The following is a 16,658-nucleotide window of genomic DNA, read 5'->3' on the forward strand; positions in this document are numbered from 1 at the left end:
TCGATATCATTAATGTTGAAGAGAAACATCATCACGCCTCGTGATAGCGTACTTTTTTTTTTTTTTTAAATTAATTCAGATTCGAAATTTTATATTAATTGATTAGATATAAATTGTAATCTAAACCAATTCATAACAAGCTTAAAAGATGCTTTCGAATTTATCTCGATAACTAAAGATGTTTATAATTAGAAATAAAATTATTCAGAATGTTGAATGCAATACTAGAATATAGAAAACGTGTCAAGAGCAAGACCTCGAGACGTAATCAAAGATGTGCATGTTTTTTTCTATATACTTGTCAAAAAGAGACTTACAGTGATAGAATAAGATTAAATTTTCGATCTCTTGAGATTCGCTACGTGAAATATGGCTACTTAAACCACATGGAAAATACTGTGACGATTCTTTTTTTTATTTATCGTAGTCGTACGTCCGGCGTTATTGTTGCAGAACAGTCGGTTGCCCCGAGTTCGATGGTAATTTACCGTTTTGGCCTCTCGCTTTCCTCCCACGTGGTCATCTCTCGTCTTTCACCGTGAAGAAACACTGTTGGGAAGCAATAAAGTCGGCCGTAAATTTGCGCTACTTTTTGCGAGCGCTGCGCAAAAAGGAGTTCGTAGTGGTTGTAAATCTTCCCGGAACTAGGATGTTCTCTAATATCGTTCCGATTATTGAGATTCCAATACCTGGTAGTACTCCTGTATGAGCTTCGATACTGGGCATTCGAATCGCTCTCTTCTGAATCTCGATAACTCTTTCGTAAAATTTGCACCAAAGTTTGTCCAATATCGTTCAGTTTGAATTATTAGCCTTCTCTGCTTAGATACGTTCAAACTCGGAGCTTCTTGTACCTATTTCGAACTTGTATCGATTTTAATTTACTCCAATTCTCTTTCTCGACTCCTGTATTTAAACTTGTGAACCTTTACCACAGATTCAAAGCTCTTTAGCTTCTCTGTAATTTCTATATAAAAGATCCTATTTTCGATTTTGTTGAATTTAAGTTCCAAATGCCCTATTCACAAATTTTCGATAAATTCAATCGACTTTGATTCTTAAAAATTTTACTCAAAGCTACGTTTCTACAATTTTTAACTGTTTGAAGAACTCTCTCCTTTTTATAGCTTCGACCTTCACAGATCACCTCCTCCACACGTGGTTTTTCTTCTACCAAAATTCATTCATAAAAGACTCAAGACCCTAATTTCCTTTCTGCGCCGAGGATCGATTCCACCCTCTCCCCGATCTACGTAACAATGTCGACGACCCGTTACGCAACGTTCAGCCAGCGGCGATGTATTCTCAACGTAGCGTCGTTCCGTTTCTTTCGGAGCCTGTCGGCGGATCCGCATTAAAGGCCGCATCCTCGCCGTGCCAAGTCACGCCTCCCGTGGCGCTTGTTGTCATTGTCGGTAACCGCAATCACGCAATGATCACGCACACGCGAGCACACGGATCGATCGTTTTCGGCCACCCCGGGCCAAATCGAGTATCAAAGAGGCCGAATGCGAACCGACGAATCGTCGCTGCGAACCAACCTCGTGGCCCTTTCAACGATTGTCATGCAACTTTTCTGGCTGGTTGTTGACAGCTTTTGTCGCGTCCAGAGCATTTTGTGAAACAGTGTCGCTGTTCCACCCCCTCAGTCAACTGCATAACATTATGTGTCATTTTTCTCTCGAAAGGATGTTTACCGGCTTTTTTGTAGGCTGCTTCGTTTGGGAGTGTCGAAGCTTGTTTCATCTGAGAATTGCATATCGAAGACTAAATGAAATTGATAGTTTCATTTCACAGGGAATGACTTGTCACGAGGGGGTTGGAACAAAGTTTTGGGGGTGACTTTTTTTTAGCTTGTTTCATTCAAAAGTATTATTAAGCTTCTAAGATGTGTATTTCGAAGATTGAGAATTGAATGACGAAGTTTGAATTACATCGATGATCTTGTAATCTACTTTTTATTGAGTTTAAAGGGAATTCGGGGGTGAATTCTTCCAGTTTGTTTCATTTAACAGTATGAAAGATTTTAATAATACTGGAAATAGTATATTAGATTGACAATCTTTTTTTACGAAAGAGAATTATTGTTGGACATTTCGGAGTAATTGCTCCAAAAATAATATCTGAAATCAGCAATCGAATATCGAAATCTACACTTAAACTGATTTCTCAAAATTCAGTCATTCCTTTCCCTCGGATTCTAAATTAATTTTGACCAAACGGACACTGTACCAACATTTTTCTTTACAAAAATCGGACTTTCTACTAAAAAATTCACCGCGATAATTTGTAATTCTGCTTTAGATCCGTGATTGAACTCCAATTTCCTTCGACTGTGCAACGAGCGTGATAAGAAAGAAAGAAAGAAAGAAAAGAGTTTCAAGGTCCCCGTTCACGCGGAATCTCCGTGGATCGCGAGAGATCCACTTAGTTGGATCGTTGCGGCGATTCTCGAAGGCGATCCTCACGGGTGAAAGAGCCAAGAGACTGTAAAAGTCGATCGTCGAGTTCCCGCCCAGCAGTGAGCCAGCCAATCGGAAGCCCAGCTGCTGCCAGTCGCTTCGTTTTTTCCTTTTTGACAGTCGTTACACCGACTAGTTTTCTTGTCTCAACGCCATCTTAGCCGGCCGGACATTATCGTCCACTCTCATTGATTATCTTTCAGCATCATCGCCAGCAACTCCCTCTCCCTTCGTTTTCTTATTGTCGAGAAACTGCAATGCCCTACGTCCCACCACCGAGTTGTAGCTAGCTAATACTCTTCGAGGCAACGGAGTCAACTCTTGACTTCTTGAACTTCAAAAGCTCGACTACAAGCGCGCTCCGACAGTTACTGACATTTACTGTAAATCGATCTTCTTTCCTTGCTTTCATTTTCTGGTCGTTTTATTCTAAAAATTCGGGGATTATTGAATGATCTAAGCGTTTCAAATTGTACGCACGTGTTGGATTCCGCAACTTGTACGTTTGACACGGTTTGTTCACGTTTTAACCGCGATGATCGAGAATGATGTTAAGAACTTCCTGATGGAAAACAGTGTTCTTTTCTTCCCAGCACGTCTTTTTATAATTGTAAATCGAAAGAAAAGGGAAAGAAGCGTGGATAATCGACTACTGGAATTTGCTCTATGAATAAGGCAAAATAGTTCGCGTTTTGAAGGTCTGTTACCGACTCGATGTTAACACTGAGTTAATATTATCAGGCCTAGTTGGTCTGAGATCCAACATACAAAGAAGAATTCAAGTTACGAAGATCGTCGAGTGTAGCCGATCAAGGCGTGATCATTAAAAAGTGAAGGAAGGGAAAAAAAAAAGGAAAAGAAGGGCGAAGGGGATGGAGGGTTGCAAGGAGCAGCTGCATTAGTAAATTTCAATGGAGATTGCTCTAATGGGATCTAGGACAATGGAGCTCAAAGAAACGAAGCGTTCTTTGTTTGAATAGCCCTCCCCTGTATAAATACTTCAAAGTCGAGTAATTGTTCTCTTTCCCGATCCTATCGAATTTCACGTGGTGTCGCGGAGATCTTTGAAATTACTCGACAAGTCAACGTCCACAGGTGGAGAAGGTTGTTTCACTCGTCTGTTGTCTCGGACGTTCAATGACGATTTCACAATTTCTAGATTCTCACTGACTGTCTCGAATTCCTCTCTCTCTCTCTCTTTCTCACTGTCATTACTTCTGAACTCGCATTCTTTGCTACCAAATTCAGGAATGTTCCCGATATAATATCTCTTGTCCTTTGTTCCAGTCATTTTCCATTCAAGTATATTTTTCTTAACATTAACAAATACCTCACGTTTGAACAAGACATTACAAAGATTCCATAAATTTTATTAGAATCCTTTTTTTTCTAGAAAAAAATATAGAAGAACGGCGGAACGTGTGAAATAATGAAAATTCAAAAATCACAACAGAGTCGAGTAATCAGTGCGTTGCGACCAGTCTTCGACGTTCCAGAACCCTATTTCGCTTCTATCCCAGAAACTCATCCAAGTATACTCTGATTCCAACGACCAAGTCATTGAACGTCGTCGCGAGTCCCCGCGATCTCTAACCGTTCAGTGTTCAACGGTTCCCCGTAACGTCGTTTAGCGCTTATAACGATCATCGGAATCCGGTATTCACCAGCGATGAACGCGTACCTTCCTTCCTTCGTTCATTCATCCGTCCTTATTCTCTTTTTCCCTCTCTGTATTACGCGAATCGCGCGAGAGCCGAGTCGGTTCGCCGCTGGTCGTCGTTAAAGATCGGATCGTGAGAAAAATCCGTGGCCCTGTAATTTGCGCTTCCGTTCTCATGCGGAGCGCGACAATGCCCCCCAGCGAACACGCGTTTCTCAGGTGTTCGACTTTCGGCCCCGGAGAAGAGAGAAAGAGAGAGAGAGAGAGAGAAAGGGAGTAATTCGACGCCGGGCAGCAGGTGCCTCGGACCTACGTCTTTTGTTCGATCGGGAGCGAACAATCGGGTGAAAGAGGGCTTTTAAGAGTCGCGGAATGGGGCGAACGTGAGTTGACGCGACTTTTGACGAAATCACTCGAACGCCCGGGGGATGGTCTACGCGCGACCGCCCTTCTTTCACTACCGTCGTCCACCGCGCGCGAAGAAAGAGAAAGAAGGCCTTTAGAGGAATCTGTTCCGTTCCGATCGACTCTTGGTTCTCCATTCTTCTTTTGCCCCGCGGAGAGAAGCGTCTTTTTTCCTCGCGATCTCAACGACTCTGTTTTCGGTTCTCCAACGTACTTCTGCGCACGTGCTCGCGCGCCCTTCCCTGTTACATGCCTCGAGTGCTTCCTCTCGCCCCTCCTTTTCGCCTAGCTGCTGGCTCAAGTGAGTTGACTTTCCTTCTTCCATTTGGATAACAGTCCGTTATTTTCGAGGGCCTGAAGCGTTATACCAACGTCTGTTGTGTCGGCATATTTTTCAACGATCCGAGGTATAGTTTAGCAGTGATAGACCTTAAGAGAGAATGTAAGAATTAGATTTCTTCAAAGAAAGTAGTGATGCGTGGGTTGCTGACTTTCTGTTTAGTCAGCGTAACACTATTACGATTAATAATTTTGCTTTTGAAATTGAACGTCTTGCAATTTTCGTAATAGCGTAGAAACTATAATTATCAAGAAAAATGTCCAGAGTGTCAAGGTGCGTTGCAGAACGAAGCAATAAATTTAATTCTAAGGTATTGTTTTGACAAACAATTTTTTAATAATGTCGAAATTAATTAATAAAAGAAAGGATTTTGTTCCAAATATTTTTAGTATTATTGTTCATGTATTGGCTTAAATGACTTGAACGGAAAGTTCACTGCGAGGCGCATACACCCCACGTAGCACAAAACGTGTTAATTCGGAAAAGAAGTGATATACCGAGAGAGTCCTGATTTAATTTCTAGTCATAATTATTTTGACTTTACATAATCTCACTAAAAGCTTGTTACAATTTGCTCAATTTTTGTCGAACATTCTCTCAAGATCCGCCGAAATAAAATAAATTCACAAGACGTAATCTGTCAATAAGCAGACGCGTTTGAATTAACGCGTTCCAGCGCGAAATCTCAGCGCGGAAGCTGGTAAAATCCGCGCCTGGGAGGTTCGTTGGATTTCTTTGAAGCGCGCACAAAAGCTAATACGCATTTATTAGGTTGTACTGTTCGTCTGTTTCGCGCCCGATAAGCCGATGACTGGTGTGCAGAGAGTACGACACGACACACGCGTCCCATGGTGCCTAGTCTCAAAGCGTTTTCAGCACGTTTTCCACCTTGACAAATATATATGGTGGAATTTAATATAGCCGGCTTGACACAAAGAGAAGAGCACGGCGACAAAAGCTACCAATCGATTCTTCCCTCCGGCAGACGCAGGGGGAAAGTGTTATCGTTTGCCTGTTCACGGGTTCCGAGCATGGAATTCGCGGAACGTCGCGAATTTAGGGATAGGAATCTATGTTCAACAACCTACGTTCCTCTGGTCCCTGTCTAACAACAAGCTTTGCGTGTCTTTGAACTTTTGAACAAATTTTGTGCTCTATTTTTTGCTTCGACATATTCATCAGGGAGAGAAAAAGGAACGATTCTTAAGTAAAAGCAGTGGAAACTTTGAAAGAAGGACTTCTGATTCAAGTTCAAATCATGGTCGAAGGGTGTCAATAAATTTCTCTCTTTCTCGAAGAAAAATATTTAAATTGCAGTCTCTTTCAAAGAAAAGTCTGCATAATTTTCTCACCATAAGTCAGCAGTTTTGCTACGAACGGCGGGAGCATCGACAGTCGGCTACCTGTTGCTGAATTCCCCGAGAGCGAGTCGCTATTTTTCAACGGGGATGCAAAACCGGGAGAAACGACGAAGGAGAGAGAAAAGAATTCAGCCACACCCTCCCGAGGAGAACAGGCTCGATGACAAATTTTTCCGTGGACGAACGATCCGCGCGATTCACGTAGCCACGGCGATGACTCTCTTTGGAATAAGTATAACTTCAGAATCCACGCCTATGAAATGGCTCACAGAATCGAAAGTCTCGAGGGAGTTGCATTTCAATGTATGCGACAAGTCTCGCCGGGACGATTCGTCAGAACGATCGACTTCCGTTGAGTCATTGCGTTCTCAATTAAACTTTTCTTCACGATTCTTAGACATGCTACGCCTACGAGGCGCAAAGTAAATGCAACGATTTTGAAATATTTGTACTGTGATAATGTAATGTTCTCGAGGAAGAAGATTAAGAGACTTCAAAGGGAGTTGAGTTCTTTTCCGGGTGCGAGGTGAATTCTTTTTTTCCCTGTTCCGTAATAATACTGTCGCTTGAAATTCTAAACGTTCCTTTGGCCACGAACTCGAGAAGAATTCTTCTTTCCAACGAAAATCCAGTCGAATCGTCGAGAAAATCGCTGCAAGAAGAATTCAAAGCGGAAGAACATGGACGGGAAAGAACGACAGGGAGAGCGAGGGACGACACGAGGAGCGACGCGAACAAAACCCGGAGAAGGAAGCCCGGCTAAGATATGCGTGTAATAAAAGTGGACAATGGAGGGGCAAATTAATATTAAGGTGAAACCGGGTGCCGGAGGGCGCCGGACGGCGCGAGAGAAGAGGAACTCTCGGATCAAGAGAACTACCAAACGCGAGGAGGAGAAACGGGGAAGTTCGTGTAGGGACAGTAATTTATCAAGCCCAGATAGGAATCTCCACGGTCGCGTGTACCGAACGGGCAAAGTATCGTCCGCCTCCTTTTCCAGTTGTCGCCCCTTCCATTCGGTTCATTGATCCTCTATTTCCCTGATCGCGGGATCCTCTTCATCGAGGAGGCAATGAAACCCTCTCGTTCATTAATGAAATAATTTCGAGGAGAGGAGCGACACTGGTCGATGGCGCGCGCGATAAAAGACAACTGTTTCGCCGTGGCGAACGATGGCCGACAGAAATGCCAGACATACCAGCGGACGCGCGCCCAGACGCCGCCTGGTTCCTCTGGAAAAATAATGGGAGTCAGGAGATAGGGGGGGGGGAGGGAGGGAGGGAGAAAAAAAGAGAAGAACAAGAAAAAGGAACGATCGGCCACTCTCTCAAGGGGTTGAAACTCAATGAACACGCTGCTTCGTGTTGTTGCCTCTACGCGAGTTATTCGTGGCGCGTCTATGATTCTTCCTCGAACGCACGCCGATTCTCTTTTTTTTGCTACGAGGAGAAAAATTAGGTGCGGTTGGTGAGAGACGAGATAAGAGCGTGGAGCGATGGCAGGGTGTGGTGCGGGGTGCAGGAAGAATTCAGCGCAGGTAGCTTTTTAATTATTATGGGTACTTGCTACCGAGTTACCGACGCGTTTAATTCGATTCTGAGGTTACAGTTTGGGATTGTTATCGAGAATATTTTACGCTAGTTGTGTCGAATTCTACTACACTTGTTACTATATACTGGGCAACTTGATATTCCAACTTTGGTAGAGCAGCAGGATTTAGATAGTTGAGAATAATTTTATCCGCTTGGAATGTTTCTGAATGTTCCTTTCCTTTAATCTTCGATCGTGTTAAAAATCGAACGATAATGAAAAAAAATGTAGCGTGTCTCTGAGAAATAAAAATATAGAAAATCAAAGCAAGCAACCCTTATTCTTCCAAAAACTCTAACTCCTCCACTTTTAGCAAGGAATCCTGTCCCCCTCGTTTCCGGAAACCGAAGATGCTCCGGTTGTTTTCTGGAATGGTATCGAGTGAACGGTAGGAATAATATCTGGAAAGCACGGAACGGCGATTCCGGGAACGAGGAGGAGAAAGGAAGACGGAAGAAAGAGGGTTGCGGTGGGAGGTAGAGAAAACGTAGCTAGAGTTCGACCCCCGGTGCTCGCCGTGGGACGCCATCTTATTTATTGTTTTAATTATATCAGAATATATCGTTAGAGGCCGTCACGGTGTGCCACGCCGCCGAATACGTGAGATTTATAGGATCGAACCGACCGCCACCCCCGTGACCCCCGATGCTCCAGCTTCTTCTCCTTCTTCAGCCTCCTCCGCTTGCGCGCTCCTCGCGTGTGTTGACACGAGTAATTTGTTGGCCTGCCTGCTGAATGAATTATAAATTTGTTATCGACGAGCTGGGGGCTCATCGGTTGGATGATACAGTTTCGAGGAATCACGTTCATTCGTGTTTCAGGAGTTCTTGGAAACGTTTAGATTTTAATCTGCTTTTGAAGTGCTTTTGGTGAATGTTAGAATCATTAGAAATTATTTAAAATACAATATTTTTACATTCGCAGAGATGTGGGTCAATTTTAGAACGAACGTGTAATTTGCCAGTGGCTAACTTTTATTGTAACATGACACAGTATAGGTTAAGGTCGAAAGAACCCGAAGGATTATAACCTCTCCACCAACTGAATTATCCTTTAGTAGGTGGAGAGGAACTTCCGTTTAATTAAATAATTAAACCCCTGCTACGCTTTCGGCCACGCTCCTTTCGATTCGTAAAACGAGTTTACAGTCCTCTTCTGTAATTTATCAACTTATCACACCTGTAAATTATCAAAGATCTATCTAGAATTTACCCTGACGATAAGTTAGCAATGTAAATGTTAGTTTGTGTCTTACACGTTTTTCAAGTTATAATTTATAGTACATAGAACGTGAATTCTGCCGAATTTTCACGTTGTAATTACAAAAAGAGATTTCCAGGAATTTACGTGCTATTTGTTTCATTATTATGAAATTTAAATTTCACAAAGCTTAAAGAAATTGATTACGTATTTTATAATACGTGAATCGGAATTTTATCTAGAAAATTATCCTGAATTTTGTTCTTGATAAATTCGCACTTGGTAATAATAAAAAAATTCTCCCTGTTTCATCGAGCGTAGAATTTTTAACGTTCTTGCTAAACTCATTAAGAGATCCCGTGTAATTTGTCTAATCGTCGAGGCTTGATGGATAATATATCAAGTCCAGTAACGACGTAACAAAACAGTAACGAGCGTTCGTGATTTCTTCGGTAGCTAGTTAACCGTTCCCGCCCCGCTATGCGCTTTCAGCGTGGAGTCAGCGTGATTTCTCTCGCCGAGGCAATTTTCTGCTCGACCGTTTCACCACGAAACTAGGAGACGCCGTTTCGCTTCGTTTGCCCCCATTGTTTTTCCACGGTGTATCCACGGACCCGCGTCTCTCACGATAATCAGACGAATCCAGGGAAACGACCATCTCGCCATGCAAAACAAACTCGTTAACGTCTAGTTTTGTGCGCCGCAATTTACTAGAAAATTTCGTCTTGCGAACAGTTACCTACCTCCGTAATTGCCACTCGAGGAGAATTGACTGCGTTTCAAGATATCTTGCTCATTTTCGACTTCGTTCCACCTTATTTCAGTTTCGATTCAATTCAGGTAATTAATGATCTTCCCTTATTTATATTTCTGACCTGATTCACATGGATGATTTAGGTAACAGTAATTCTTCGCGTACAGAGAATTTGGGCTACTTATTAAAAATTGTAACAGAAATATTCTGTACGTCTGATGTATTCCATATGTTTTGCAACTTATAAATATAAATAAAAATCCACATAATGGAAACACGATTCTTTTGAAATACGTCAAACAGTGTCGTTGGAATTGTAAACGATTATTTGTAGTTGATTTGTTAGATCACCAAAAATTTGGATGTTTATTTTATTCTGTATCTCAAAAGCTCTAACTGTTACAGAACGGCCAGTGCCCTAACAATACTATAATAGGCAAGGGTGTCAAAATAAAAAAATAAAATAAAAATAAGATTAACATCTCTAGCACACTCGAGAAACCCCTTTTCAACCTATCACCAAGTTTCTCCGTTCCATTATTGCTCGACAATAAAAAAAAGAGTATAAAACACTGAATAATTCATAACCGGCTTGCCTGTAATTCTATTTACAAAACAGACAGTCTCGTAACAAATTTTACGACACGATGCGGGCTTCCTCGTTTCCCCCCTCTCCCCTTATTCGCCCCCACGTGCTCGAACGAAGCGGGGCGATCCATCGTCAATCGAGTAGTAATCGAGTAGTATACCCTCGGTGAACTCGATGGTCGCGGATAACAGGCTTATCTAGATGTCGGGAATTAGATGTATTGTAACGAAACTCGCCGCTCGACGAGCATCGAGGTCGAAACAATTAACCGTCGTGCGTAGGCGCGGAGGCATTTAAGTAAAATCGAATTGCAACGACTGTTTCGTGTCGTCTAATTGACGATCCGACGCTATCTAACCGCATTACCTTGCAACCCTTTTTGTGTGCTCGCTACGAGAATGTTCGACGGGTAATTGGATATTGTCAGAGGATATCTTTCGTTAGATTAGCTGGAACGTTGGTTTCTCCATGAAGGTTGGTTAATTTTGAGCTAGTAGTTAGTTTTGGATTGTGAGTCGTTGAAATTCTTTCCTCGGATCAACGATGAAGTTCTTTTTTAATTTTCTTGCAGAAATGATTCAACTTGATCAATTTTGCCACTTTTGAGGATTTAATTTGTTGATGAAGCGATTCGCTCGAATATTTTCCCCGAGTTCATCCGATTGCAATAAAGTTGACTTTCTTTCGGAAGCTCTGTAATTTTGACTTGTTATTTTGAAAAGTATCTTGATTTATCAATAGAGTCATCGTTTCGAGTATTTTTTGATTCGTTCGCTTCTTTCGTTTTGGATTGATGATTCTTGGACTGAAGCAAAAGATTAAACTATAGGAAATTCATAAATACACGAAGAATATAATAATACATAAAGAACGTAGAAAATTCAAGAATATAGGAATACCCAGCAACTATTCTTCCACAATTGACAAGGTAAGATTAATTATCGAATTATTTGCTTAAGATAATTTGTGATGCTATTTGCTCACTCAACTGCCAATTTTATTACTGGAACTTAGTCAACCGACGAAAGAAAATTTACTACACTTGACACTTCATTCATTCACTCTTAAGACTTGGAAATTTTGGTCAAATATTTAAAAATTTTGCAAAGAACATTGGATAAAACTTAGGAACTGTGGACAGAATTGAATGTGGGTACCTAAAGATGTTAGGCTCCTATTTATATTAGGATCAACATTAAACTTAGGCAATGCGAAGTGAAAGTATCCACTGCAATGAAAAATTTTTGGCAAGAGTTAGAAGAAAGAGCAGCTGTTGGTAGTGAGCTATAAAAATGAAAGGGTTAATCCCTTGGAGGAAGCCTGGGATCCGGTTGAAAATTGCGGATTTTTAATTAAGGAATAATTAAAAGCGGAGAAACCTCTCTGGTTGGGCCAACGATAAATTAATAAACCGAGTTACCGTTTGTTGCTCTTGTCTGTTAGGCTGATGTATAGCGGGGCCAGGTTCGTTTCGCGATAATAAGTTTGTAATTAAAACGCGGCTGTACCTTTATCACGAGAGACCCATCGTGTCTTGCTTCGCGCAACGAAGGCATGGAATGTCGTTTAATTCGAGGGTACCAGAAAAACAAAGAAAAGGAAGAAAATTATAGCCCTCATCTTGTCGAGAATTTTTGCACGATTAACATTGGTATTAATTTGGTATTAACGCGAATAATATTTAGATGCATAAATCTGAAGAAGAATTTTATTGCTACTGTTACAACGAACTTAGGATCGTTCGAAGTTCCTATAACATTTAACATGGACGCACAGCTTTCACCCTAAATCAGACTAAATATTTTAAAAATAATATCGCGTAATATTGGCCAATTACTTGGAATTTTTTTCCATTATATAAATGCTATCTTTTTATTTGAATCACGTTACGACGAAGGTAATAAATTGTAATTCTCTTAAGGCTATTTACGAATGACTTTGGATATAAACGAAATATTTGCCAGAGACGAATGACAGGCTGTTTATACCCCGTCTAAAATTCGACGGAGACACGCGATCGGGAGAAGAAGATACGCACGTGGATGCAGCCGAGTGTACGCGGGCTTAAGTCCGGATTAGACGGATTACCCAGCGGGTGCCTAAACATCGATATAATCATAGGATCGTTCCTGACCCCGGTAGCAGCCTCGCTGATATCCTGATCGCGTTCTCCGCCCATTAGACCTTCTAAAAATATTATAATTCGCCAGGGACACGATCGAACGGCTTAAAATCCGGAGAACTGTATCAAATGAATTTTGATCGACGACACGAAAGAAAACTGAACTGATTTAAGAATTATCAGAGTTTTTGAAATTATTTAATCGTAGATAAAAATTATCTTTTCGAGGAAAAGTTATTTATAGTTTTTTGAATATAAAAAAAATTCCTTTTCTATTTTTATTTACAAGTTAATCTTTCCCCACCGCCAAGCCGTGTCTCTACCAAGAGGAATAACTTTGATATGTTTGAGAATTCATTGCCAATTGAACGTTCGTCGCGTCAGCCAAACTTGTGAAAATTGAATTTTAATTAAATTTCCCACATTTTACGTGCTTTAGATGTTCATACGTTGTTCTCGCTTTGTGAGAGAACTTTTTACGAGAGTAGGTGACACCGCGACTCTATTTGTGCAAGCAGTTCGCGGACACGTGCACACGGTCAATTAAAAGCGGGCTTGCTGAGGCCCGGAGAGGGAACATGGAAGGAACACGCCGGGGGTAGAAAATTCCTGGCGCGGAAGCCGGCCAATTAAACGGGATATTTATCTACACGCGATAACCACAGCGACGACTCAATTATCACCGTGTTCTCTATCGTCCGGTGGAAATATAACTGCGGTTTCATTGCGTCTAACGTCTGTATTTCTTGCGACCGTACCCGACAAACCTCGTATCGTTTTAAACGGCCGACGCTCTAACGAAGAATCATCCATTGATTTTAAAAATCCTCGAAAAATTCTCGTTAAATTCAGGCAATCTTCCTCCCTCGTTGTTTGTCATTAGGAAATAACTAAGATTAAATAATTATCAATATTTCTCATAAATTCCGTTGCCAGTATCTTCAAATCCGATACAATGATATTTCCAAATCTTTGTTCTTTGATTCGTACAGTTCAGACAATTTAAAATACTTTGTTGGATTATTTTTTCAGATTTTGTATGTTTCATTGGTTTAACGAAGTTTGATTCGACGACAAATGTATAAAATATATTCACTTTATGGCGAACGATATCCCGCTGGTATCAATTGATTTCTAAATTTCTACCTTTCTATTTCTAATAGATCTACTATATAAATAACACGAAATGTAATTTTGTCACTTATCTCTCTTCATTTTCTGCAAAACTCATTCGCAAAAGAATTCACAATCAGATAAGTAGATTCAACGGGTAGAATCTCATTTCTAATTTCAATAAGTACAGTTCGTACAAGTCCCAAATGAAATAAAAGATGTGTCGTAGCTACACGTGTCTAACTTCCAACTACGTGCCAGAGTCAGATAATGATTAAACTCTGTCCAAAGATCGACGGAACCAAAAGTCCTGCGAACGTAGTTATTCGTCGTCGTTGGGATCTCGTTAGAAGAGAGAGACACGTCGAAATTTTCCAAGGGGTTGAAAGCAGGTGTAGGCGGAGGGGAGAGAAAAGTGTCGCGGGAGCGGGCGATTATAAATTCAAGCTGAAACTTATAATCATGTTTGTTTTAATTAGAACCGCAGCGTGCGGCTGCGTTCATTTAAGACTCGAAGTTCGCGGGGCCTCCCTCGTTCCGCCCAACCCTCTCCTCCCCCTGGAAGCCACCAGGCCCCGTTGCTTCGGCTCCCGTTAATTTCGCGCCAGGCATTAGTACGTTAATAAACCGTTATTTATTGGCGCGCTCCTTAAGAACATTTATTTCTCGCGGTTTCAGCGCATTTTCCATCGCGCCTCCGTTGCGCATTAAATCAACCACCGATCTCGCTTCCGCGAAGGGGTTGCTCGCGCGAATAAATCCGAACGAATCATTCTCCTTTCCCCTCCTACTCCCGCTTCCGTTCCCTACTCGTTTGCTCTCGTTTGATTTCTTCTTTTCGCGTTCTCTCGTCGAACGTTCTCTTCAAGTTCATATAAATCTTCTCGGCGATTAAGTTTTTGATTTTAATTCGAAAGAGGGAGCCGTTCAGGGAACCGTTTGAAGCTCTCCTACTTTATATGTTCTTTGAAAACATTCTCTGGTAGTGTAAATTCTTCGTTTGTGCTTAAGCTTTTGATACGTGTTCGAAATGGGTATACTGTACACATTGTTTTCGAGTTGAAACATTTCATAGTTCCTTGTGTATTTGTGTTTGAATTCTTTTACTTGAATTTCAAGAGCGTGGTTTTATTGAATTTCTGAATCGTTCTGTTGATTGATCTTCATATGTAATCTTCGGGCGGAGTTTAATTCTCTGAGAAATTAAAGAATAGTAAAGTAATTTGTGTCTGAGTCCTGAAAACAGAAATATTGCAGGGAAGAGTCTAAATTAAGTTTCAGACCAAATTGCTCCGTCAGACTTCCCATAATTTCTCACTTTTTACCTCTGTTTTTAATTTACATTTGGAACGGAAAAGTTGACAGAGAAACTTATCGTTAAATCGGTCTCCGAATCAGACTCGAAAATTTCGAGAACAATAATTTGCAGCAAACATCCAGCCGGAAGAGCGCACGTTTCTGCCTAGTTATTTTAGGAGCACGTCGCGCGGATTTCACGCGGATAAATTTCAAATCGCGACAAATCCCATCTCGCGCATCGCTCGCTCTGGAGTCTCGTTGCATTATCCCGAAGGATTCTCTGCGCGGCCGTACGATGAAAGGGACCCTTCGTTCCACGACCGTGAACCAGTAACATTGTGTCATTGGTTGGATAGGAAGGCAAAACGGTGTGTAATCACTGTCGTCGGATTACCGTGATATCGTTCCTCAGAAGAATGACACGCTGCACCAATCCCTTCGACCATTTTTTGCTGGATTACGCGAACACGGCGCGACGTTGATACGTTTTAGTTTGATTCTCTTGATTCGTGAATCGGGATCTGCTTGTGGGATAAAGTAGGACCTTGGAGAATTAGGGAAGTCGAGTGAATGGAGATTGACTTGAAACTTGTTGAACCATAGTTACGATGATGGCAGAAAATGTATTATTTATTGTTGTTTCTTTTTTTTTTTTTTTTTTTTTTTTTTTTTAATAAAATAATTTGTAGCTTTTTAAAAGCGAATGATTTAGATGATTGATTAGGGGTTGTGACAGTTCGAGGAAGGGTGAAATGTTGTATTAAGACCGACATCTGGAGCTGAAGAGGCGAATTGTTGAGGAGTTATCCACCGAGCTCCGAAGGAATTACGGACAAAGTGTATAAGTAGATTTTGCATTTTAAGAGATTTCGTGCATAGACAGAAATATGAAATAATATCTAATGTATTCGTGTGCCATGCACGCTCGGGAGATTTCAGATTCCTCCTTACCATTTTTGTATCACATCCTGTCGTACCGATTCAGGCAGGCTTTGCACCGCAGCACTACTAGCGATGAGAATTGAAATAAAAAAATATGGACCACTGTTTCGAGTAGTTGATATTAATTTAAGCGGGATAAGTAAAATTCTACACGAGACACACATATTTGTTTAAACTTTTTAATTACTGTTGTATAGTAATTGTCTCATATGTAGTTAAGCTTTAATATAATTTCTATTTTTAAGTAAATAAATAATAATAATAAAAAAAGATGTTATATATACTAACGTATTGAAGTTATATATAGGGGATTTTTAAAAAGTCTGCATATACTGTTAATACATAATTTATTTCTCAACACGAATTTTCCATAAATATATCATATATCAACATTCATCATATAGTATATGGCTTTTGTTTGCACATAAGTAAAATTCTACACGAGACACACATATTTGTTTAAGCTTCTCAATTACTGTTGTATAGTAATTGTCTCATATAGAGTTATGTAGTTAAGCTTTAATATAATTTCTATTTTTAAGTAAATAAATAATAATAATAAAAAAAGATGTTGTATATACTAACGTATTGAAGTTATATATAGAGGATTTTTAAAAAGTCTGCATATACTGTTAATACATAATTTATTTGTCAACACGAATTTTCCATAAATATATCATATATCAACATTCATCATATAGTATATGGCTTTTGTTTGCACATAAGTAAAATTCTACACGAGACACACATATTTGTTTAAGCTTTTCAATTACTGTTGTATAGTAATTGTCTCATATAGAGTTATGTAGATAAGCTTTAAT

Source organism: Frieseomelitta varia, unplaced genomic scaffold, assembly GCF_011392965.1.
Source record: "Frieseomelitta varia isolate USP_RPSP 00005682 unplaced genomic scaffold, Fvar_1.2 scaffold_247, whole genome shotgun sequence".
NCBI lineage: Eukaryota > Metazoa > Arthropoda > Insecta > Hymenoptera > Apidae > Frieseomelitta > Frieseomelitta varia.